We start from the raw sequence: 27,440 nt of genomic DNA, 5'->3' as shown, positions 1-27,440 counted from the left end.
TTACACGGCAAACCCAAGGTGGCACAGGATAAGAGAAGAGTAGGTATCCTCAAAATCCAGTGGGAAGATTGAAGAAGAAAACAAACATATATCAAGTGCCTCTTATATGCAAGGTATGCATTGTACTAGACTCCTTGCATACATCATCTTGTTTAATCCTCACAAGAACCCTGTAAGACAAGTTTTTAATCTCCATTTTACAGATGAGAAATGGAGGTTCAAAAAGGTCAAGTAACTGCCAAGACAACCCAATGGTAGAGATGGGATTTGAACCCAGGTCTATTCAGCTCCAAAAGTTATGCTTTTTTCCACAACCATTTGGCAGAAAATAAGTTGGAGATCCTGCATCTCCAAGGGGCCCTATCACTTTCTCCTTCTTGTAACACATTTCACACATCTCACATAGCCCTTGGCACTATACAGAAGAAAGGGTTAAACCTACAGTTAGGAAGAGGAAATACCCTGGAAAATTGAAACACATGCTGTGGCTCTGACTAAATTTCACACCCGTTCTGTTGAGCAACATCCATACTGTGTGAGAAAAGATTCCTTCCCCCTCACCCCGACCCCATTCTTTATTCATTCTGTCACCTGCTGCCTTCCTTCAGACTAAGCTGAGGGGGAGGAAGGGAGGAAGACTATACATCTTTGCTTGGTGCATATTTAAGCCAGAGGTTAGTAAACCCAGGGTAGGAAGAAGTACTGTGTGAAAAAAGAAAAGGAAAAATACTTTCTCACTTCTACTTGGACTATCACAGGAGGGAGCTCTTATGATAGGCCATAATGAAGAAAGGGGTTGGACTTCTGCTGGGGAGGCTGTTCTTCCTGAAAAGCAGGCAGAATTCAGGAGAACAAGGCCAATTTACACCTGTCCCCTTATCTGGTATTTCATGCTCAAGTGAACACTGAATTTCTGTCCATGAGAGTTATGCCTCACCCAGGAGAGCAAATGGGAAGGTGGAAACAATTTTTTTCCCTCTGCTACCCACTTCAACCAGATTCCTACTTCCAGTACCAAATCACAATGGGTATAGTTATTTGGTACTGGAAGTTGACTGGATATAAGATACTTGTGGGAAAGTTAAGAGCCTAGGGTAGCTACTTGGTATAAAAGAAGGAAGAAAAGAAAGGTAAGGACAAGTGAACAAATGCCATTATGATAATCTCCAAAGATAGTCCCATACAATGCCACCCCTCACATGCCCTTCCTCCAATCAAGAGGTAGAGCTTATGTCTGTTACCCTTCAATCAATGCAGGGGAAGTGACCATCTGGGACTTCTGTGCCCAGGCACTAAAAAGGCTTTGAAGTTTCTATTTCTTCCATTTTGGTGATCTGAACTGCCATGTATTGTACAAAGTCTAAGCTACTGTGAAAGAGAGAGAAGTCATGAGGGAAAGCCCTGGAGACTGAGGCATCATGTCAAAAGAAGCCACGTGGCACCAAACATCCAAGCTACAGTCATAGCTGATGCAACCTCAGGAGAGACCCCAAGTGAGACCATTAGAAGAACTGCCCAGCTGAGCCCTAGTCAACCCATGGAATTATGAGATATAATAAAATGGTTGTTGCTTTAAGCCATGAAGTTTTGGAGTGGTCTGTAATATAGCAACAGATAACTGAAACAGCTGGCTTTTGTTAAAAATGAAGCTAGTAGTTCTTTTGTCCTGGGTATATAACATAAACTGTATTGCAGAAATAAGGAAAATCTAGCCAGTTTTAGCTAAAAGGAATTTATACTGGGGGGAAATCTCATTCCACTAGCAATTGAAAATAAAAAATACCTAAGAATAAACTTAAGAAATTTACATAAATGGGGGAAAGAAGAACCTACAAATTTTACTAGAGTCACAAAAGAAATCTTGAATAAATGTGGAAGACAAAACATGTTCCTGGATAGGGAGGCCAAATATACTATAAAAATGTCAAGTCTCTCCATATTATTATTATTATTTTTAAATTTTATTTATTTATTTATTTTTGGGCTGCATTGGGTCTTCATTGCTGTGTGGGCTTTCTCTAGTTGCAGTGAGTGGAAGCTACTCTTCGTTGTGGTGGGCGGGCTTCGCATTGCAGTGGCTTCTCTTGCTGTAGAGCTTGGGCTCTAGGTGAGTGGGCTTCAGTACTTGTGGCTCGCAAGCTCTACAGCGCAGGCTCAGTAGTTATGGTGCACGGGCTTAGTTGCTCTGTGGCATGTAGGATCTTCCCGGACCAGGGCTCGAACCCGTGTCTCCTACATTGGCAGGTGGATTCTTAACCACTGTGCCACCAGGGAAGTCCCTCCCCATATTAATTTACAGTTTTAAATCAAAATCCCAATGGGAATTTTTTAAAGAACTTAAGTGACCCTGCACTTCACGTGAAAGAATAACCAGATAAGGATAGCCAGAATATTTTTTAAAACAATTAATGACAGAAAACATGCAGTATCATTTTAAAGTGAATTATAAAGCTATACCATATAAGCAAATATAATACTAGCAAAAGAATAGGTAGGACAATATGTAGTACATGATATATGATAAAAGAATATTCAATAAATGGTCCTGTAACACATGGTTAATTATCAGAGAGTACTGACACTTGACAAAATAAATTCTATCTGATTAAAGGAAGACAATAATTAATTCACTGAACAAATATTTATGAGCACCAACTGTGTGGCAGTCACTGGGCTAAATAATAGAAACACCTTCATGGGGTTTCCTGTGTAGCGGAACAGAAAGACATTAGGGTTCGCATAAGTATTATGAAGCCAGGTGCTAAAGACTGTTCAAGAGTTAAATATAAAAACTGAAACATATAATAGGTAGAATAAAGTGACGTTATATGAAGGGAAAGGTAAGTAGTTATAAGATTCATCAACATATTCTTAGCAGAAGAAAAGGAAATGGAAGTAGAGCTGAAAAGGCTGAATACCAAGTGCCTTTAGAGGGAAGCACCAATGAGAAACAAGCTCTGAAATGGAAGCACCAGGTGGAGGGTGAGAAAAAAGGAGGGAAGAACAGAAAAAAATGGAAGAAGAGGAAATCACTGAAGAACTAATATAAGATCATCTCCCAAATGATACGATTTTCCTAGATCAAAAGGACCCTCACTAAGAACCTAGCACAATGAATAGAAAGACATCCACATCAAGTGTTTTAGAACACTAGAACAAAGAGATTGCAAAAAAGTTCCAGTTCAAACACAAAGGACTGAGAATCAATATGGCATCAGACTACTCAAGAGCAACACTGGAAATGAGACAAACAAGCAAAGCGGGGATGGAGTCAAAATGGCGGAGTAGAACGACACGGAGTTCGTGTCTCCTTGCAACCAGGGCACCTATTAGGTGCTGGAGTGGGACCTCGGACACCTAAGAGGACGGGAGGATTCCCCACACGCCTGGGTAGGACGCTGTGGGGGAAGGGGGGGAGGAAACAGGATGGAGGCAGGATGGGACTGGTGCCCCTGAGGGGCAAACGGGGGAGAGGAGGAGCTCCCATGCTCAGAGGGGCCCACTCATGGCGAGGGAATCAGCAGGGATGGGGAGAGACCTTCAGGGGATCGGGGAATCAGAGGGGAATGAGGCCAGCATCTCTCCTATCCTGCTCGGACCCCAGGCCTGGAACTCTGCCTTCTGGGGCCCCCTCTGGGCCGTAAGTCTAAGCTCCCCAAAAAACCCCAGGCCAAGGCCTTTTCCAGCCTTTTTTTTTTTTTTTTTTTTTTTTTTTTTGCCATACTGTGTGGCTTGTGGGGTCTTGGTTCCCAGGCGAGGGATCAGGCCTGAGCTCCTGCGGTGGGAGTGTTGAGTCCAAACTGCTGGACTAACAGAGAACCTAAGTCCCAGGGAATTTTTTTTTTTTTTTTTTTTTTTTTTTGCAGTACCTGGGCCTCTCACTGTTGTGGCCTCTCCCGTTGCGGAACACAGGCTCCGGATGCGCAGGCTCCGGACGTGCAGACTCAGCGGCCATGGCTCACGGGTCTAGCCACTCCACAGCATGTGGGATCTTCCTGGACCAGGGCACAAACCCGTGTCCCCTGCATCGGCAGGCAGACTCTCAACCACTGTGCCACCAGGGAAGCCCCTCATGCCTGCAAACTCTAGTGCTGGATGCCTCAGGCCAAACAACCAGCAAGATAGGAACACAGCCCCACCCATCAAAAACAATGAGATGACAAAAAAATACCTTACAGACACAAGGTAAAAACCTACTAGACCAAATAAATGAAGAGGAAATAGGCAACCTACCTGAAAAAGAATTCAGAGTAATGATAGTAAAGATGATCCAAAACCTTGGAAACAGAATGGAGGCATGGAGCAAGAAAATACAAGAAATGTTTAACAAGGACCTAGAAGAACCAAAGAACAAACAGTGATGAACAACACAATAACTGAAATGAAAAATACACTAGAAGAAATCAAAAGCAGAATAAATGAGGCAGAAGAACGAATAAGTGAACTGGAAGATACAATGGTGGAAATAACTGCTGAGGAGCAGAATAAAGAAAAAAGAATGAAAAGAAATGAGGACAGTCTCAGAGACCTCTGGGACAACATTAAACGCACCAACATTCGAATTATAGGAGTCCCAGAAGAAGAAGAGAAAGAGAAAGGGCCTGAGAAAATATCTGAAGAGATCATGGTCAAAAACTTCCCTGAGGGCTTCCCTGGTGGCGCAGTGGTTGGGAGTCCGCCTGCCGATTCAAGGGACACAGGTTCGTGCCCCGGTCCGGGAAGATCCCACATGCCACGGAGCGGCTGGGCCCGTGAGCCATGGCCGCTGAGCCTGCGCGTCCAGAGCCTGTGCTCCGCAACGGGAGAGGCCACAACAGTGAGAGGCCCGCGTACCGCAAAAAAACAAAAAACAAACAAAAAAAAAACTTCCCTGACATGGGAAAGGAAATAGCCACCCAGGTCCAGGAAGCACAGAGAGTCCCATATAGAATAAAACCAAGGAGAAACACACAGAGACACATATTAATCAAACAAAAATTAAATTCAAAGAAAAAATATTAAAAGCAGCAAGGGAAAAGCAACAAATAACATACAAGAGGATCCCCATAAGGTTATCAGCTGATTTTTCAGCAGAAACTCTGCAGGCCAGAAGGGAGTGGCAGGATATATTTAAAGTGATGAAAGGGAAAAACCTACAACAAAGATTACTCTACTCAGCAAGGATCTCATTCAGATTCAATGGAGAAATAAAAAGCTTTACAGACAAGCAAGAGTGAAGAGAATTCAGCACCACCAAACCACCTTTACAACAAATGCTAAAGGAACTTATCTAGGTGTGAAACACGAGAAGAAAAAACCACAAAAACAAACCCAAAACAATTAAGAGAGTGGTTATAGGAACATACATATTGATAATTACCTTGAATGTAAATGGATTAAATGCTCCAACCAAAGACATATACTGGCTGAATGGATATGAAAACAAGACCGGTATATAGGCTGTCTACAAGAGACCCACTTCAGCTTCCCTTGGCGCAGTGGGTTGAGAATCCGCCTGCCAGTGCAGGGGACACCGGTTCGAGCCCTGGTCCGGGAAGATCCCACATGCCACAGAGCAACTAAGCCCTTGTGCCGCAACTGCAGGGCCTGTGCTCTAGAGCCCACGAGCCACAACTACTGAGCCCACATGCTACAACTACTGAAGCCCGTGCACCTAGAGCCCGTGCTAGGTGACAAGAGAAGCCACTGCAATGAGAAGCCCATGCACCGCAACGAAGAGTAGCCCCCACTCACTGCAACAAGAGAAAGCCCGCACACAGCAACAAAGACCCAACAGAGCCAAAAATAAATAAATTAAATAAAAAAAAAAAAAAAGAGAGACCCACTTCAGACTTAGGGACACATACAAACTGAAAGTAAGGGGATAGAAAAAGATATTCCATGCAAATGAAAATCAAAAGAAAGCTGGAGCAGCAATACTCATATCAGATAAAACAGACTTTAAAATAAAGAATGAAAAAAAAAATAAATAAATAAAAAAATAAAGAATGTTACAAGAGACAAGGAAAGACACTACATCATGATCAAGGGACCAATCCAAGAAGAAATTATAACAATTATAAATATTTATGTACCCAACATAGGAGCACCTCAATACATAAACCAAATGCTAACAGCCATAAAAGGGGAAACCAACAGTAACATAATAATAGTGGGGGACTTTAACACCCCACTTACACCAATGGACAGATCATCCAGCCAGAAAATAAACAAGGAAACACAAGCTTTAAATGACACAGTAGAGCAGATAGAGTTAATTGATATTTATAGGACATTCCACCTGAAAGTGGCAGAGCACACTTTCTTCTCAAGTGCACACGGAACATTCTCCAGGACAGATCACATCTTGGTTCACAAATCAAGCCTCAGTAAATAAAAGAAAATTGAAATCATGTCAAGCATCTTTTCTGACCACAATGCTATGAGATTAGAAACCAATACAAGAAAAAAAATGTAAAAAACACGAAGACATGGAGGCTAAACAATAAGTTACTAAATAACCAAGAGATCATTGAAGAAATCAAAGAGGAAATCAAAAAATACATAGCAACAAATGACAATGAAAACACACCACCCTATGGTGGTTTTGCTGCAAACCTATGAGATGCAGCAAAAGCAGTTCTAAGAGGGAAGTTTAAAGCAATTCAATCTCCCCTCAAGAAATAAGAAAAATCTCAAGTAAACAATCTAACCTTATACCTCAAGGAACCAGAGAAAAAAGAACAAGCCAAACCCAAAATGAGAAGAAGGAAAGAAATCATAAAGATCAGAGCAGAAATAAATGAAACAGAAACAAAGAAAATAATAGCAAAGATCAATAAACTAAAAGTTGGTTCTTTGAGAAGATAAACAAAATTGATAAAACTTTAGCCAGACTCATCAAGAAAAAAAGGGAGGATTCAAATCAATAAAATTAGAAATGAAAAAAGAAGAAATTACAACTGACACTGCAGAAATACGAAGGACCATAAGACACTACTACAACAACTATATGCCAATAAAATGGACAACCTGGAAGAAATGGACAAATTCTTAGAAAGGTACAACCTTCCAAAACTGAACCAGGAAGAAATAGAAGATATAAACAGACCAATCACAAGTAATGAAATTGTAATTAAAAATCTTCCAACAAACAAAAGTCCAGGACCAGAAGGCTTCACAGGCAAATTCCATTAAACATTTAGAGAAGAGCTAACACCTATCCTTGTCAAACTCTTCCAAAAAACTGCAGAGGGAGCAACACTCCCAAACACATTCTATGAGGCCACCATCACCCTGATACCAAAAGATGTCACAAAAAAAAAGAGAAAAAAGAAAATTACAGGCCAATATCACTGATGAATGTAGATGCAAAAATCCTCAACAAAATACTAGCAAACCAAATCCAAGAACACATTAAAAGGATCATAGACCACGATCAAGTGGGATTTATCCCAGGGATGCAAGGATTCTTCAATATATGCATATCAATGTGATACACCATATTAACAAATTAAAGAATAAAAAACATATGATCACCTCAATAGATGCAGAAAAAGCTTTCGACAAAATTGAACACCCATTTATGATAAAAACTCTCCAGAATATGGGCATAGAGGGAACCTACCTCAACATAATAAAGGCCATATATGACAAACCACAGCAAACATCATTCTCAACGGTGAAAAACTGAAAGCATTTCCTCTAAGATCAGGAATAAGACAAGGATGTCTCTCTCTCTATGTTGAACTATTATTCAACATAGTTTTGGAAGTCCTAGCCACAGCAATCAGAGAAGAAAAAGAAATAAAAGGAATACAAATTGGAAAAGAAGTAAAACTCACTGTCTGCAGATGACATGATACTATACATAGAAAATCCTAAAGATTCCACCAGAAAACTACTAGAGCTAATCAATGAATTTGGTAAAGTTGCAGTATACAAAACTAATGCACAGAAATCTCTTGCATTCCTATATTCTAAAAATGAAAGATCAGAAAGAAATTAAGGAAACAATCCCATTCACCACTGCAACAAAAAGAATAAAATACCTAGGAATAAACCTGCCTAAGGAGGTAAAAGACCTGTACTCCAAAAACTACAAGACACTGATGAAAGAAATCAAAGATGACACAAACAGATGGAGAGATATACCATGTTCTTGGATTGGAAGAATCTATATTGTGAAAATGACTGTACTACCCAAAGCAATGTAATCTCTATCAAATTACCAATGACATTTTTCACAGAATTAGAACAAAAAAATTTACAATTTGCTTGGAAGCACAAAAGACCATTAATAGGCAATCAATCTTGAGAAAGAAAAATGGAGATGGAGGAATCAGGCTTCCTGACTTCAGGCTATACTACAAAGCTACAGTAATCAAGACAGTATGGTACTGGCACAAAAACAGAAATACAGATCAATGGTACAGGATAGAAAGCCCAGAGATAAACCCACGCACCTATGGTCACCTAATCTGTGACAAAGTAGGCAAGAATACACAATGGAGAAAAGACAGTCTCTTCAATAAGTGGTGCTGGGAAAACTGGACAGCTACATGTAAAAGAATGAAATTAGAACACTCCCTAACACCATACACAAAAATAAACTCAAGATGGATTAAAGACCTAAATGTAAGACTGAACACTACAAAACCCTTAGAGGAAAACAAAGGAAGAACACTCTGACATCAATCACAGCAAGATTTTTTTTGACTCACCCCCTAAAGTAATGAAAATAAAAACAAAAAAAAACAAACGGACCTAATCAAACTTAAAAGCTTTTGCACAGCAAAGGAAACCATGAACAAGATGAAAAGACAACCCTCAGAATAGGAGAAAATATTTGCAAACGAAGCAACTGACAAAGAATTAACCTCCAAAATATACAAACAGCTCTGGCACCTCAATATCAAAAAAAAACAAACAACGCAATCAAAAACGGGTGGAAGATCTAAATACACATTTCTCCAGAGAAGACATACAGGTGGCCAACAAACACATGAAAAGATGCTCAACACCACTATCATTAGAGAAATGCAAATCAAAACCAAAATGAGGTATCACCTCACACCAGTCAGAATGGCCATCATCAAAAAAGCTAACAATAAATGCTGGAGAGAGTGTGGAGAAAAGGGAACCCTCTTGCACTGTTGGTGGGAATGTGAATTGGTACAGCCACTATGGAGAACAGTATGGAGGTTCCTTAAAAAACTAAAAATAGAACTACCATATGACCCAGCACTCCCACTACTGGGCATATACCCTGAGAAAACCATAATTCAAAAAAACACATGTACCCCAATGTTCACTGCAGCACTATTTACAATAGCCAGGACATGGAAGCAACCTAAATGTCCATCGACAGATGAACGGATAAAGATGTGGTACATATATACAATGGAATATTACTCAGCCATAAAAAAGAACGAAATTGGGTCATTTGTAGAGATGTGGATGGACCTAGAGTCTGTGATACAGAGTGAAGTAAGTCAGAAAGAAAAAAATATCGTGTATTAACGCATATATGTGGAATCTAGAAAAATGCTACAGAGGAACCTATTTGCAGGGCAGGAATAGAGACACAGACATAGAGAAGAGACACGTGGACATGGGGTGGGGGAAAGCGGGGGTGGGACAAATTGGGAGATTAGGATTTCATATACACACTACTGTGCGTAAAATTGATACCTAGTTGGAACCTGCTGTATAGCACAGGCAGCTCAGCTTGGTGCTCTGTGATGACCTGGATGGGTGGGATGGGGGGGTACGGTGGGAGGGAAGTTCAAGAGGGAGGGGATATATGTATACATATAGCTGACTCACTTTGTTGTACAGCAGAAACTAACACAACACTGTAAAGCAACTACACTTCAATTAAAAAAAAAACAAAAACCAAAAATAGAAAAAAAGGAGCAAAGCCACCATATTCTGAAAGAAAATAATTTCCAAACTAGAATTCTATATCCTGTCAGACCTTCACTCAAGTGTCAGTACAGAATATAAATAGTTTCAGATATACAGTCTAAAAAAAGTTTATATCCCAGGTATCTTTTTCTAGGAGACTTTGGAGAATTTTTAAACCAAAACGAGAAAGTAAACCAAAAAAGAAATGGACATGAGATCCAGGAAAAAGGAGTCCAGAGAAAAGTGAAGAGAAGTTCCAGGATGACAGTTGTGCATAATGCCTAGAGAGCAACCAATGCAGAACGGAAGAAGAGGCTAGCAGGCACTGAGAAAGATTCTCTAGGAAGAGATAAAAATGGAGTAGAAGAGCTGTGTGTTTGATCATGTGGGAAATTAGTATTCAAAGAGTTTTAAAAACTGTACTGTAGAGCTTGAGAAGAAATAGTAATACTAACATAGAAAACTGAGCATATTTTTCAAAAAGGGAGTAATACTTGACTTGGTAGTGAATAATACTTAATATCTTAATAAGGTAAAGACTGAATATTGATTTAACCAATTGGAGACAGAACTATATTGGGAGGATGGAGGAAAGGAAATTGACTATCAAGTAGTACTGCAAAAGTGTTATCTCTACATCTAGGAGTAGGAAGTCAACAGATATTGGTTCAAATGTTAAAAATCTATTTTTTTAAAAAAGATAGTATCAGCATATTACTTAGAAATATAAAAGTAGATACCTGAACAAACAGCTAAAATAATTTAGGGAGGGGACCTTAAAAGTTGTTGGTGTGGGGGAGTTATATGCCTTGCAGCACTGACTTTTTTTTTTTTCTTTTTTGGCTGTGCCAGGCGGCTTGTGGGAGCTCAGTTCCCCGACCAGGAACTGAACCTAGGCCACGGCAGTGAAAGCCTGGAATCCTAACCACCATGCCACCTGGGAACTCCCACTATTTGACTTTCTAAAACTATGTGTTACCTAAATAGAAATAAAAATAATAAAGGAAATCTATTATAAAGGAAATAAGAGTGATAGGCCAAGAATTTTGTACAAAGAAATTTATACTACACTGCCTATAATACTGAAAACTGAAAATAGTCTAAATAACCAATGATAGGGAACTTCATTTTTTTTTTTAAATAAATGTATTTATTTTTGGCTGCGTTGGGTCTCACTGCTGCGTGCAGGCCTTCTCTAGTTGTGGTAAGCGGGTGCTCCTCTTCATTGTGGTGCACAGGCTTCTCATTGTGGTGGCTTCTCTAATCACGGAGCATGGGCTCTAGGCGCACAGGCTTCAGTAGTTGTGGCCCACAGGCTTAGTTGCTCCACAGCATGTGGGCTCTTCCTGGACCAGGGCTCGAACCCGTGTCCCCTGCATTGGCAGGCGGATTCTTAACCACTGCGCCACCAGGGAAGTCTCCCAATGACAGTGAACTTTAAATAAAAATTCTGAAACATTCATACAGTGAATATCATTAGATCTTATTTTTGAAGAATGCGTGATAATGTGGGAAAATGCCCATAATATAGGATAACAGGAAAAGGCAGAAATATATAGAATATGATTCGAATTTTGCTAAAGGGTGTTACTGCATGTGTGTGTGCATAAAAAAAAAAAAAGTTATTTCTAGGTGATTGGGCTATGGGTGGTTTTGGGCTATGGGTGGTTTTTATTTCCATCTCATACTCCCCTGTATTTTCCAATGTTTTCTACATGGAATAGTATATTATTACATAATTATTGAATATTATTTTTAAAAAATTTTAAAGCTAGCTCAAAAAAAGGGAGAACTAGGCAGCCTAAATCACAGGAGTCTAATGAAATACTTACTATCACTAAGTTTTAGTGAAACTGACACTTACCCAAAACTTAATATGAATATTTTGTTGTTCATGTATCCTAAGAATTATTTTTTACTATAATATTCTGTTTTTAGAAAATTAAAAATAATCATAAAAACTTGGCACTTATAAGATCACTGAAATAATACTAGTTTTTCTGGACCCAAGTCCCTCACCCTCTCCTTCAATAAATACTAGTTTGCATCTCCCACAGGCCTGGCCCTATGTTAGACTTTGGAGATACAAAGATTAATAACCTATAGACTTATAGACTATAGACTACAGACTATAGACTACACTAGCTGTATGATCACAGCCAAACTTCAAATTTTCTAGGTCTTAACTTATTAGCTTTTCTGTCTATCTATCTATCTAAATGAAAATGACCATACAGCTCTGAATTTAATGACTATGACTTCTAATTATCAGGCATGGCAAGTGTTCCTACTTGTTAACTGAGGTACAGTTTTAAATCTGTAGCTCACATAGGACCTAAATGGTGGTTCTGTTCCTAATGCTTGTTGAATAGTCACTAATACTGGATGAGACAGAGTATGAAGAAAGGGGAAGGGGAAGAGGACAACTGAAATTACCAGAAATATAAGCAGTCTGTGTCCTCACCTAAACTATACTCAGTCGAAAAACAAAGAGGTAGAGCCTCTCAAGAGTATGATCTAGGGACTTCCCTGGTGGCACAGTGGTTAAGAAGCCGCCTGCCAATGCAGGGCACATGGGTTTGAGCCCTGGTCCGGGAAGATCCCACATGCTGTGGAGCAACTAAGCCCATGTGTCAAAACTACTGACCCTGCGCTCTAGAGCCCGCAAGCTACAACTACTGAGCCTGCGTGCCACAACTACTGAAGCCTGCGTGCCTAGGGCCCATGCTCCACAACAAGAGAAGCCACCGCAATGAGAAGCCTGCACACTGCAACGAAAAGTGGCCCCTGCTCGCCACAACTAGAAAAAGCCCATGCCCAGCAATGAAAACCCAACGCAGCCAAAATAAATAAATAAATCTATTTTTTTAAAAAAATGAGTGTGATCTAAACATAGAGGTAACTGACAAAAGACTATTGTCCTCATTTGGATATGAATTGGTATGTCACTTTGAAATAAAGTAGATAAAGGGAATGGCAAAGAAAACTGAGTACAAACAATAAAGAGGATTACCACTGCCCAACTTGCAATAAAAGTGGAAGCATTACTGCCACCATGATGTGTCAAGATTCATATTCTGGGTTAGTTCTTATCCATTGACTCAGGGTATACAGGTCTCCACTTTGATGGCCATAACAAAACCAAGATCTTCCCAAGAGTTTAGGCCTGGCTCTCTCAGTACTTTCTTGATTTCAGCAAAAATAACTATCCTTAATTTCTTGCTATCAGAATTTAATCTCTTCCTTCTTGGTACTTCTAGAGTGCTGTTGCTTTAGTATACCATATTCCAGCTTATGGAATAGCTAATGGTAGTCTGTAAGCTCCTGGAAGGCAGAGAGGGTTCATGAACGTAGTGCTCAACCAATGTTTTTGATTTAGTTGAAAAAGGTCATGGGGAAGTACTAATGAACTCCATATCCCAATTTTCCTATCAAAGATTTCTTGTCATTTCCAGGAAAAACTGGTGAAAAGTAATGTTTACAAGGACTAGGGCAGCACCTGGAACAGAAGGTCCCCCCGTATGTGACCAGTGGCTGTTGGCCAAAAGTGAGAGTTTAGAGAAGTAACATCTCTGAGAACAGCCTGCCAATGGAGGTGGAAAGCAGCTTAAACTTTGAGGTGGCTGTACTGGGAGGGGAGATGGGAGAGAAGCCATTTTGTGCTCTTTGGGGAAAATGTTAATGAGAGGTTTCACAAATGTCAGACTTGCCTGATTAAACGAAGCCAGCTAGGTAGATGTTTTTCATATTAATGCCATCTCTGCTAAAAGAGCAAAGGGGAGAAGAAAGGAGGTTTGAGAAAGGAAAATGATAAACTTCAATTATGTACAGAAGAAATTATGCTTCTGCTAACTTGGGCTAGGATATAAAAGAAGAGAACTGTTATCTGGCAGGTATGGCTGCTCCACCTCCTTGCCCCTTTCAAAAAGAAAAAGATAAGCCCTGAAGCCAGGAGAGAAAGATGCGTCAGTGCACCCAGTGCCCTGCCTAGGGTGTCTAATAATTAAGAACTCAAAGAATCTAAGCAAGTTAAGTCATAGAGAAAGTTTTATCTGAATAATTACTCTTAAAACGTAAAGGAAGAGCTTCCCTGGTGGCGCAGTGGTTGAGGGTCTGTGGGTTCGTGCCCTGGTCCGGGAGGATCCCACGTGCCGCAGAACAGCTGGGCCCGTGGGCCATGGCCGCTGGGCCTGAGCGTCCGGAGCCTGTGCTCCGCGTCGGGGGAGGCCGCAGCAGTGAGAGGCCTGCGTACCGCAAAAAAAAAAAAAAAAAAAAAAAAAAAAAAAATTAAAGGAAGAAAAAGTATAGGAGGAAAGTCAATAAAATAACTGACATGTTTAAGGGACTTCTTCCTCCTTAGTTTGGGCCTATATCTTTAGAGTTTCTGTCACTTAAATTGAAGGTTAGGGGTGGGCAAGTGCTGTTGATTAGAGAGCTCAGCCTCCTTTTGCTTCTGTTTCTCCCCAGCCCAGCCTGCAATTGTGTCCCAATCAACCAGCATTAATACAGATACACAGAGGTATTTATTCGCTGCTGATTCTGCCTGGCTGTATTCAGGCTCGATCTCCATGTGTATTTAATAAATCACAGTAGTTAGGTGGACAGGATTAGTTCCAAGTCACCTAATGACTATATCATGAACTGCAGCATTAAAGGGATTAATACTAATCTGAGCCACTGCAGTTCAGTGGGAAGGCCAGTCCGTTGACCAACAGGAGCTCCGGCCGGCAAGAAATCTTCAGCAAGACCAGGAAGATTAATGAGGGCTTCTACATTCTGCCTGCAAATCTTCACCTACCAGGGTGTGGGGTAGTGAATCCCAGCCCAGAAGAGCTCATAAATAACCCACAATATCACAAGTATTTGGGGCAGCTGAGCCCCAGCAAGGGAGGGCCAGCCAGCCCACTCCATCTTCTCCTCCTGTAACCTACACCACCGAGATGGCACAAGAATTTTACAGGCCCACACAGCAGCCGGTTATGTTTTCTTTCACATAAGGGCCCACACCTCGTAAATCACTTCCTTATTTCAGGAAAAGAAAAGTACTAACTGCAGTTTGGACTTGTCTGTACTCAGAAGAACATGAAGCTTCTTGTTGTAGTGTCACTTCCCTGAAGTTGGGAACATAACCTGGCCTCCACAATACAAAGAGCCTGCTTTCAAGTCATGAAATTTTTTCTTTGCCCAGCAGCACAATTCCTCTTCATTAGCCCCCACAGTATTGCTACCCTTGCATGGGACTCTGGAGTGCACATTCAGAACTGCTTTCTTGGTCCTGCCAAAGTAAGCACTCACTAGGAGGAACTATATCCACAAAACACCATAGGAACCAGCATTTTCTTGTGCCTTGATCCTAATTTCACCACTAGGAGACCACGAAGATGAGCGTAGGCAAACCTCAGATCTCTACAGGACAAGGCACATCTTTGCTTTAAGTAGCTTAGAAAGCAAACTAATGGTGCCAATGTGAGATGCAGACAGAGAAAGCAACAGGCCACAATTAAATCCAATTCACTGGAAACCTGTTTCTTCCTCAGTGATTCTACAGGCACTTGAGGAAAACACCTGGAGGCGAATTTCATGAGCAGAGTTGTTTCTGCTGAAGAAGACAAACTGAAACAGCTGTTTCTACCTTGCAGCATCACAGTTTCACAGTTTGGGAACACCAAAAGCATGGGTTTACTCCAACTAAAGACCCTTTAAACTGCATAGACAACAATGGATCAGCTGCCAAGATTCCCCCTGTAATGGATGAGACTGCTAACTAGAATAGTTAGGCACCAACAAAGGTAACTGAACTAAAAGCTAAACTTCAAAAGCATTAAAATAAAAGTGAACCGACGGCCTGGTGCCAGGTTATCCAAAGTTTATAAATGTTTTGCTAAGCAACATAAGCATAGAGCTGACATGGTTGCAGTTGGGAAGGGAAAAGATCCATTAAGTGCATTATGCCTCAACCCCACAGCAGAGTGGGGGCAGTGAGAGATTTAGCATTTTCTAAGTTTGTAAACATTCCACCATTCTTATAGGAGATATGTCTAAAACGGGGTCCACTCAAGCTCTTCATTCAGTAAAGGAGGACCTGAGGGAATTGTTAAGGCTAGGTCTCTGTTTTCCAGTTAAGATGGAAGGGAAGAGAACTCTCATTTGTTGGGAAAATGCCCTGATAAGCTAGGGAACCTATAAATTCTCAGTTCTACCAGAGTAGTTCGACTTTGGGGAAATGCACAAGGCACAGGAATGGCTGATTCTACAGCCAGCAAAGGCAACTAGTTCACTTGAGTGAGAACAAGAGAAAATTATGCCCATATCCACAATTCATGTTTTCCTGACAGCCAGGCTGGTTAGCATAAAGTTCCCAATGGACTGATGGAGTAAAGTGACAGGGCCTTTCTCATCACTCTTACCAAACCAAAGTTTATAAGCTTTCATCAGACATCCAAGTTTTGTTCTCCACAAGATAGACACAAAGGAAGATCAGCATGAGATCATCCTGGAGAAAAAGATGGGTATGTGCAGCAACTTTTCTTGATAGTTGCAAAAGGCTCAATTCTCTCTCTCCACCTATATTCCCTGTACCATTTCTTCATCTTCCTATCCCTTACAGCCCCACTCCTGGTTCTAAGAAAATTAACCACCCCACACATGGAGTACAAAACCCTTTCTTCATAGCTAAGTCAGCCCAAATTAAGGCTCAAGTAAGTGGCCTTAAGACAACTAAGAACGTTAATCAGAAGTGGTACCATGCTAAGATCACGTGTATACACCACACCAATCTGCTTAGAGCTTCAGCCCCAATACAGAGTGACCAGGGGTATTTATAGCACTTAAGAGCTCCTCTGTCTCTTGCCAGACATTCCTGTCCTTCTAACAAATAAGTCCTCAAATCATCAGAGGAAAGATGCTCCCCAGACATAAGGAACCTATGTTACATAAGTCTGTGGGAAGGGGACTTCTATAAGCACCAGAAAACTTTCTTTCCTCAAAGCACTCTCTAAAGGAGAGCACCCTGCACAATGCTGAATCCCCAGGCCATCATGTACACAGGAACAGGGCCATCCAGTGGGATGCATCAGGCTCCAGGAATGCTGAAGTCTACATATTTGCCATTCAACACCAAAATGGCTTTTCAAGTTCAATCAGCTATAAATGTTGCTTTGTTTTAATTTTCCACTGAACTTCCTGGAACCTATTATCCAACTGTCAGGGATGTATATTTAGCAAGAGCAACATGGCCTCTTTGCCGCTGCCCCACTGCTCATGTCACCTCTAATAAATAGAAAATCAACCCCTTCCTCAACCCCGCTCAAACCCCTGTGGCTTAGGGCTGATAAAGACCAGTCTTGGTGTAGAAGCCACAAACTGGCCAACCCCTCATAGTTACCTGCAAATCCCAAAATCTCTCCTAGGTTAATGCTGCTGCAAAATTTTCTAACAGGCCCAGAAAAAAAAACCTTAGTGTTTATAATCATCAGAATACAAGCATGTACACATGCCTCTATTCTAGGGGATGCCAGTAACAGAAATGAGGTACCTAACAGAGACCAGAAATCTAACACAGATTAATAGAATCTCAACCAATATAGGCATAGCAGACTCTGAAATATTTAATGCTAATATAACATATCTTATTTAATAGGAAAGATTTGAAAAGCTAAAATCAGGGCTAAGAAGAATAAGCAGGGCAGATATACAAGTTCAATTTCATCTCAGGAAGCTAGTTTGAAAATATAACCTCCTCTTGGTCAACAGAACACAAAGCACAACTTTTTCAACTGTCAAGATGCTTCTGCGTTTTTGACCTACTGACATCAAACAATCAGAATAGACTACCCCTGAATGAGAAACAAGTGCACCCTACCACTTTTCCAATTCACCACTTCTACCAACTATAAATCCACCTAAATCCCACAAGTATCCATATGGCCTATTTCCAATTCCACAATACCCAACACAGCTCTTTAAGCCCAACAGAAGACATGAAGCCTATATATATTTAAAATACAGGTGGTCATATTTTCTTAAGTTATACAAATGTAAACCAAGAATCATAAAATGAGATTTTTTTGATAACCCAGAAACTCAGAATAAATTGAAACCAGAATTGAAGACAATTTCTAAGACTAACTCAGCATCACTAAATTAGCTTCTGATTAAAGCCTGATGACAGCAGATCTAGAATAGGGAGAAAATTCAGGAGAACAAAATATGTCTTGCCTTTCATTCCACAACTAATAATGAATCAAGTTCCAGATCCACAAACAAGAACACACAAAAATCATAACTAGAAAGACCAAAAATTCTCAAAAAAAGAAAAAACAAAAAAGAAGCCTAATCTGAACAGATATAGTAGACAAGATATGCTTATCAGCCATGGAAGGTAGATAAGCAATATCTTACTTACAAATGAAGATACTGAGGCAAAAGTAAGAAATTTCACAAACTGAGCTGCCCAGAGAGAAGGAGTAAGCTTCACACTTACAACTTCTGGAGACTAACTCTGACAGGGGGAAAATTCAGTATTATAAGGGGAAAGAGTAGACCTCTTCTTGCCATTTCATTTTAGTTATATTACACTCATTTCCCCAAAGGCCATCTTATTAATATTGATGACCAAAAGAGAATATACCCTTGCATCCATAAATTTAACATTTACTATCTCAACTATTTTAAAATGACTCTAAAGATCCAAGACAAATCATAATTAATAACTTTTCTGAGACAAAAGTTTGAATCCTGCTCTAAGTAATTTGTAACAGCAAGTTATTTAGGTAGTGAGTGAGCCTGGCTGACTGCTCAACATCTACAAACTTAAGCTCTCCCTCTCCTTTTAGGAAACTTTTAAATTAAAGCACATAACATCATTAAGCTCAATGAATTTTCACAAACTTAATCACCCAAATAACCAGCACCCAGATCAAGACATGAACATTACCAGGATGCAGAAGTCACTATCATGACTTCTTCCAGTTACGACTCCAAAGGTAACCATTATCTTGAAGTCTAATACCACTGATTTGCTCTGCACAATCAATGCAAAGCTTGTGGTAACATGTAGTATGAACTCCTTTGTGTTTGGCTTCTTTTGCTCAAGGAAAAATTAATCTATGTTGCCATATGCTGTAGTTCACTAATTCTCCTTGTCGTATAATATTTCATTGTGAGACTATACCACATTTTACTTATCCATTTTATTTATTACAGACATTTGGGTAGTTCCCCCCTCCCCTTTTTTGTTTGGTGGTACGTGCGCCTCTCACTGCTGTGGCCTCTCTCGCTGTGGAGCACAGGCTCCGTACGCTCAGGCTCAGTGGCCATGGCTCACGGGCCCAGCCGCTCCGCGGTATGTGGGATCTTCCCGGACCGGGGCACAAACCCGTGTCCCCTGCATTGGCAGGCGGACTCTCAACCACTGCGCCACCAGGGAAGCCCTCCCCCCTTTTTTGCCTTCTATGAACAGTGCTGCTATAAACATTCCTGTATACATCTTTTGGTGAACATATGTATGAATTTCTACTGGGTGTATCTCTAGATAAGAAATTGCTGGCTCACAGAGTATTGCCATACCAATTCATTTTAGTCGTTCTGCTCTATGTGTAGTAGTATTCCATAGTGCCTTTGAATTCCTCTAATGACTAATGTACACCTATTTTTGTTTACTGATTACTGAGATATCCTCTTTTGTGAGGTGTCTGTTCAAGTCTTTAGCCCATTTTTCTGTTGCAAAATCTGCCTTTTTCTTATTGATTTATACAAGTTTTTATAGAGACTTTTTTATTTGCCAGGTTTGGTGATTTGTAAATATCGCTAGAAATATTCCTCTCAAAAATCAGTTTACTGTTATTTCATGCATGTCTCTATTATTCTCTGGATAAAACTCAACTCCAACTAAGCTCATATTCCGATTTTTAACCAGCAGTTCCAACCTCTGATTTTATCATCCTGAGGCCCTTGGAATCTAAGAATAGCAGGAAGCACTAAAGTGTCAGGTCCCAATAAGAGCTGCAAATTATCTTCCCAATATAAAAGGGACAAAGTGTGGGGAAAAAGGAACAAGAAAGCAATACTTTTCCTGGGATGGAAGCCCCTACAGACACAGACCTGATTAGTAAATGGAAATTCTAGTAGCCTCTGAATAGAATCCTTTTCTACCTTTCAAATAATTTACAGCTTAATGTCAGCTAAACTTAGTAACTTCTCCCATTTGTCCATGGCAAGGAGATTGTTGGCTGGCTTGCCACGGTCATTACAGGCCCTCTCACAGATCCCTGACATATGATGTGGCCATCAAAATGTCAGCACTTACCTGTTGCCCACACTCTGGACACATGATCCAACTCTCAGGTCAGTAACTGACAACATGAGGAAACAAGACTAGCTTCAGATCTGATTCACGAACAGACACCTAGTAGTTCCCATGTTCTTTTTTTTGTTTTGTTTTGTTTTTGTTTTTATTTTTGGCTGTGTTGGGTTGTCATTGCTGTGCACCAGCTTTCTCTAGTTGCGGTGTGCGGGCTTCTCATTGAGGTGGCTTCTCTTGTCGCGGAATACAGGCTCTAGGCGCGCGGGCTTCAGTAGTTGTGGCACGTGGGCTCAGTAGTTGTGGCTTGCGGGCTCTTGAACGCAGGCTCAGTAGTTGTGTGTGGCACACGGGCTTAGCTGCTCCGCGGCATGTGGGATCTTCCCGGGGCAGGGCTCGAACCTGTGTCCCTTGCATTGGCAGGCAGATTCTTAACCACTGCGCCACCAGGAAGCCCCAGTTACCATGTTCTTGATAATATAACCTAATAATGATAATGATGGTCAACTTGATTACATGAAGAATTATCTAAAGTGACAGTCCCTCTAGAGCAATCACATAAGGGTGAAGAAGCAGCATTAATAAATAGGAGTATCCAAGCAACAAAACAGCAGTAATTCTGCTGACGAAAGAACTGTGCTCAGAAACCTTCAGCGATTTCCCACTTCTAACTGAATTAGGGAGAATCACAGAATTTTAGAACTATAAGGAAACAAGCACTCATCCAGCCCATTTCCTATCCCATTGTGTGTGTGTATGTGTAAAGAAAGTGAAGTCAAGAGAGATTAAGTCACTTACCCAAGATCACACACAATTATGACAAAGCCCAGTCTATATCTCAAGTATTCAGATTTCCAGTTAGGTCTCTTTTCACTATACCTAGTGGCTTTCCTCAGTTGGCAGTTAAGGCCCTCCATAACATGAATCCTACCTACCTATCATCCTTCTCTCCCACTGGATTCCTTGCTCTTCCCCAAACCCTGGATTGTCCTACCTCCATCCTTCTGGCAGGAATGCTCTTAACCTGTCCAGAACAGTATGTGAAACTCATAAAATGTGGTTATTTTTGTATTCCACAAAGTACCCAAAAGTGTCTGGCATACAGAAGACATTCAATAAAAATATAGTGAGGGCCTCCCTGGTGGCGCAGTGGTTGAGAGTCCACCTGCCGATGCAGGGGACACGGGTTCGTGCCCCGGTCCGGGAAGATCCCACATGCCGCGGAGCTGCTGGGCCCGTGAGCTATGGCCGCCGAGCCTGCGCGTCCGGAGCCTGTGCTCCACAACGGGAGAGGCCACAGCAGTGAGAAGCCTGCGTAACGCAAGAAAATATACATATATAGCGAAATGACTCTTTAGGAGAGAAACAGTCGAAAGGACTTCGATTTCTACAGCTAGGAGACAAATATTGGCTAGAATTAGAAGTACAGTGGTACCTCTTAATATTATTTCACCAAGGTGACCAAGTTTAAAAGCTAACACTTCCTTAGGCATGTGGAACCAAGAATGCAAACTCATAGAGAAAAGGAAGTCTTAACACCAGAGTTGGAAGGAAACTAGTGATCACAGGACAGTTCCATCATCTTACACGTGAAAGAAAATGAAGCACAGAAAGTTAAAGTTACTTGCCCAAGTTCATGGAGATTTAGAATGTAATAGCTCACTTTGAGATTCTGATGAGATATCAACCTTCTCCCCAGAAAAGTGTGTGTGTGCGCGTGCACACACACACAAGTCTGCATATAATTTCAGGAGTTCTATTAATCTCCTGAATCCCATTCCTAGACCCCAGATCAGAATGTCTGATCTCAATCCTTCTTGAATCAACTTCTTGTATAAAACTTTATAAATTTACTAACAACCACATAAGGTAGAACTTTCTCTTACACCTAATTCTAAGTTGAAGATTATGTTCCTGAATTCTAATATTCCAAGATCTGGAAGTCCTTTCTTCATTATATTTTACCCTTCTCTGAATATTTTTTCATATATATATATATATATATATATATATATATATATATATTTCTTAGATGCTGCAACTAGAACCACAAATGATATTCAAGGTGTTGGCATGCTAAAATTTTGTTTTTAAAATCCTGCAGGATGAGGCCCACCATTGTAAGAACCACTTTGGCTATGGAGCAAATAAGAAGCCAATGTATTCAGAAAGCAGTCTACATTCCCTTTCTGGGTCAGAATACAGACTACAAAAGGTCAATGAATCTTAAATATAGTTTAGATTTCCCCCTAAGTATGTATTGGCTTAAACTTAAGTCTCATGTACCATTTTTCTGTTTGAATACATTTTTATAGTTATTATTCCTATTAGAACTCAATTTTATGTGAAGATGGAAACCTCATTATATGCTTTCTAAAGACAGTAGCTTTGGAATCAAAAAGACCTAGATTCAAATTTCAGCTCTGGTGCAACCATGGCAAACTTCTCTAAGCCTCAGTTTCCACATCTGTAAAATGGAGATTTTAAAAACCTTACCTTGGACTTCCCTAGTGGCGTAGTGGTTAAGAATCCACCTGCCAATGCAGGGGACATGGGTTCAAGCCCTGGTCTGGGAAGATCCCACATGCCACGGAGCAAGTAAGCCCGTGTGCCACAACTACTGCGCCTGTGCTCTAGAGCCTGTGAGCCACAACTACTTAGCCCATGCACCTAGAGCCTGTGCTCCACGACAAGAGAAGCCACCGGAATGAGAAGCCCTCACACCACAAAGATGAGTACCCCCGCTTGCCACAACTAGAGAAAGCCCATGTGCAGCAACAAAGACCAACACAGCCATAAATAAATAAAATTTAAAATAAAAATAAATAAAAACCTTACCTCATAGGCTCAGTTTGAGAATTAAATGAAATAATGTATATAAAGCATTCAGATAATAATAGCTAAGAAAATTTTTGAAAAAACTAGGTCCTGAAAGGGTACTCACCCTGCCTATTAAAATGTATCATAAACAACAATACATTACTGACAGAATTCCGAGTACTTGGTAGAGAGTTGGATTAAATGATCATTGGGGTCCTCTACAGTTTTAATGCCACACCTTAGCCTGGGAACGCTGCGGCTGCAGTGTGAGCTGCCTGAATATATGACAGGAGGAGGCTTAGCGACACCACAACAATGGTGTCCGTTCTCACTCAAGTATAGCAACGTTCATATGGAAACATCCTGCGTTATTCTGAAGTCTTGAAGTCATCAAGACTATCTAAGACCTCAGGGAAGCTATGTAAGGCTTTTCTAGGAGAAATCTGTACAGATATCAGTCATTTTATACCAGGGCCATTTATGGTCAATTGATTTTTTTTTAAATGAGACTTTATTTTTAAGAGCAGTTTTAGGTTTGCAGCAAAACTGAGAAGGAAGTTGAGAGTTCCCATATATCCCCTGCCCCGCTCATTCAGAGCCTCCCCCACAATCAACATCCCCCACCAGATTGGTGCATTTGTTACAACTGATGAAACTGCAATGACACATCATTATCAACCAAAGTCCATGTTTTACATTAGGGTTCACTCTTGGTGTTGTACCTTCTATGAGTTATGACAAATGTATAATGACATGTATCCACCATTATAGTAACATAGAGTAGCTTCACTGCCCTTAAAATTGTCTGTGCACCACATATTACTCATCTCTTCCTCCTCCCTAACTCCTGGCAATTCCTGATCATTTTACTATCTCCATAGATTTGTATGGTCAATTGATTTTTTTAAAAAATAATTTTATTTATTTATTTTTGGCTGCATTGGGTCTTTATTGCTGCACGTGGGCTTTCTCTAGTTGTGGCGAGTGGGGGCTACTCTTCGTTGTGGTGCGCAGGCTTCTCATTGTGGTGGCTTCTCTTGTTGTGAAGCACTGGCTCTAAGCACGCAGGCTTCAGTAGTTGTGGCTCACAGGCTCTAGAGCGCAGGCTCAGTAGTTGTGGCACACAGGCTTAGTTGCTCCACGGCCTGTGCGATCTTCCCGGACCAGGGCTCAAACCCGTGTCCCCTGCATTGGCAGGCGGATTCTTAACCACTGTGCCACCAGGGAAGCGCTGGTCAATTGATTTTGACAAGGATGCCAAGACCATTCAATGGGTAAAGAACAGTCTTTTTAACAAATGATGCTGGGACAACTAGATATCCACATGCAAAAGAATGAAGTTGGACCCCTACCTTATACCATATACAAAACTTAACTCAAAATGGATCAAAGACCTAAATGTAAAAGCTAAAATTATAAAACTCTTAGAAGAAAACATAGGTGTAATTTTTACACCAGGATTTCTCAACCTCAATACTAATAATAGTCTGAGCCTGATAATTCTTTGCTGTGGAAGGCTATTCTGTGCATTGTAGGATGTTAAGTAGCATCTACCCACCAGATACAAGTAGCATACCTCCCTCCCCAGTGTTGACAACCAAAAATGCCTCAAGATATTGCCCAATTTCCCCTGGGAGGCAAAACTGCCTGGTTGAGAATCACTATTTTAGACTAAATGATCCTCCTTATCCTCTTCCTTTCCAAAATTACCAATGTCTATGTCATGATTACCTGAATGGTTATTTGCTTAATGGATGAACTCCAAGAACTCTTCAGAAAAGTCATTTAATACTCTATAATCTATCATGGTGGGATGATCTCAGGACCCTGCCTAAGTGCCAACAGCTCCATTTTGAAAAGTTCTTAGTCCAACTCCTTCCATTAAAAGATCACATATCATATGATGATTTTTTTTTTGGTATGGCACTTTTTGGGTAAAAGCTTTATTGAGATACAATTCACATGCCATATAAATTCACCCCTTTAAAGTGTACAATTCAGTTTATTTTTTTTTAGTATATTCAGAGCTGTGTAATAAAGTACAATGATTTTTGAAAACACTGATCCTTTTATATTTTAAACCTTTGTCCCAACCACCTACTCAGCATATCTATCAGGGAACTAAAACCAAAACCAAAGCAAAATAACAGGCTAGTCACCTTGACACTGTCTCCTCACAACATAGAAAACAGTAATGTCTCTCATTAGCAATCAATGACTTAGCCACATATATATAGTAAAACAAGCTATGAAAGAAGCAAACTAAATTTTAGAACTTCGCTTGAAATTTACTGTTACTGCTGTAAAGGAATTAGGAAAAAACAAGCCACTCCTAAACCAAAGCCCTGTACCAAAACCCCAAACATTCCTTTTTTTTCCTGCTTCCTGAATTCCAGTGTAATCAGCTAAAATGAATATAATTCACAGACCAGTAAGTGCTAGTAACACTAGAAAGTAATTAGTACAGCAGGTATTGTAAGACTGGAATCCTTTTCACTATCAATTCAACTTGTTTTGATTCAGGTTCTGAACTCTTGTACAAGACAACCAACCTACGTGACAGAAAGGTCAAGGTTTCACTTTAGAGCCTTTGTTTCACTGCTCAGTAAAACCACAATACCACTTCGACCTTAACATTTTTTTAGCTCTTGAATAATGCTTGCCCTGCTGCTGTCACTGTCTAATCCAGAGACTGGCTGGCAAGAGGAAATGGCTCTGGAAGACACAGCTGTTATACAGACCAGCTACCATCTTCCAAGTGTGAGAGCCACTTCCAGCATCTTCTTTGACCAGTTTGCTCAAATCAAAATTTCAGATCTAATCTGAAGCCAGTTAAAGGAGCTGTGGCGCCTTAAAAAGAAATGAAATTGAGATATTTGTAATGAGATGGATAGACCTAGAGTCTGTCATACAGAGTGAAGTAAGTCAGAAAGAAAAAGACAAATACCGTATGCTAACACATATATATGGAATTTAAGGGAAAAAAATGTCATGAAGAACCTAGGGGTAAGACAGGAATAAAGACGCAGACCTACTGGAGAACGGACTTGAGGATATGGGGAGGGGGAAGGGTGAGTTTTGACAGGGCGAGAGAGAGTCATGGACATATACACACTAACAAACGTAGTAAGGTAGATAGCTAGGGGGAAGCAGCCGCAAGGCACAGGGATATTAGATCGGGGCTTTGTGACAGCCTGGAGGGGTGGGATGGGGAGAGTGGGAGGGAGGGAGACGCAAGAGGGAAGACATATGGGAACATATGTATAGCTGATTCACTTCGTTATAAAGCAGAAACTAACACATCATTGTAAAGCAATTATACCCCAATAAAGATGTTTAAAAAAAAAAAAAAAAAAAAGGAGCTGTGGCTTCTGAGACCAAAGCCACTTTTTTGTTTTGTGGTACGCGGGCCTCTCACTGCTGTGGCCTCTCCCGTTGCGGAGCACAGGCTCCAGACGTGCAGACTCAGCGGCCATGACTCACGGGCCCAGCCGCTCCGCGGCACATGGGATCTTCCCAGACTGGGGCACGAACCCGTGTCCCTTGCATCGGCAGGCGGATTCTCAACCACTGTGCCACCAGGGAAGCCCACCAAAGCCATTTTGTTGAAGAATAATATCAAGGGAACTGTTCATGCAGTCAGAAAAGAAGTGAGATGCAAGATAATCCAGAAATACTCTGCCTAATCTTCCCCTACCTTCCAGAAGATCTCAAGTCCCTTGCAAAGTCACATGAAAATACATAATCCATCTGACTCACCGTTGCTCATTTTTCTCCTTGTTTATTCACTGACTATACCCATGCAGATGATGTGGAAGTTTAGTCCACCTTCCTTTCAATGAATGTCACTATATTTAATATTTTAATGATAAAACAACCCTTTAGTCATTGTGTACTACATACCAGGTACTGTGATAAACACTTTAGTTACATTATCTTATTTTTAATTTTCACAATGACCTTATGAGAAGAGTTTCATAACTATCCCCATTTTTTACACTTATTGTCTAAAATTAACATACAGTAAATACTTTTTTTGGTGTACTGTCCTATGTGTCTTTAACATACAAACAGAGTCATGTAATCACCACCACAATGAGGACACAGAACACTTTCACCACCTCAAATATTCCCTCTACCACCTTTCTTTATAGTTGCACCATCTCCCCACCTCTAAACTTGACAATCATAATCTGTTCCCTGTCTCCATAGTTTTGCCTTTTCCAGAATATCATATAACTGGTATTGTTTACTCAGAATAACAGCTTTGAGATCCATCCAAGTTCTTGTGTGTATCAATAGTTTAATTCTTCTAATTGCTGAGTAGTAGTCCATACTGCCTCATTTTTATAGATAAGGCAGCTCAGGAAAGTTAAGTAACCTACTGAAGATCACCAACGTGAGGCCAATATTCAAACCCAGGTCTGTGTAG

The 27,440-nt window shown here is 40.6% G+C and overlaps 1 protein-coding gene across 11 annotated transcripts in view; it reads right to left on the bottom strand.

Annotated features, from left to right (window-relative positions):
• GBF1 (golgi brefeldin A resistant guanine nucleotide exchange factor 1) overlaps positions 1-27,440 on the bottom strand; it is a 126,301-nt gene that overhangs the window by 48,948 nt on the left and 49,913 nt on the right. The gene's annotated exons all lie outside the window — the stretch shown is intronic.

This window comes from Phocoena sinus, chromosome 16, assembly GCF_008692025.1.
Source record: "Phocoena sinus isolate mPhoSin1 chromosome 16, mPhoSin1.pri, whole genome shotgun sequence".
NCBI classification, from domain to species: Eukaryota; Metazoa; Chordata; class Mammalia; order Artiodactyla; family Phocoenidae; genus Phocoena; species Phocoena sinus.
This window is presented reverse-complemented; position numbering and strand designations above follow the sequence as displayed.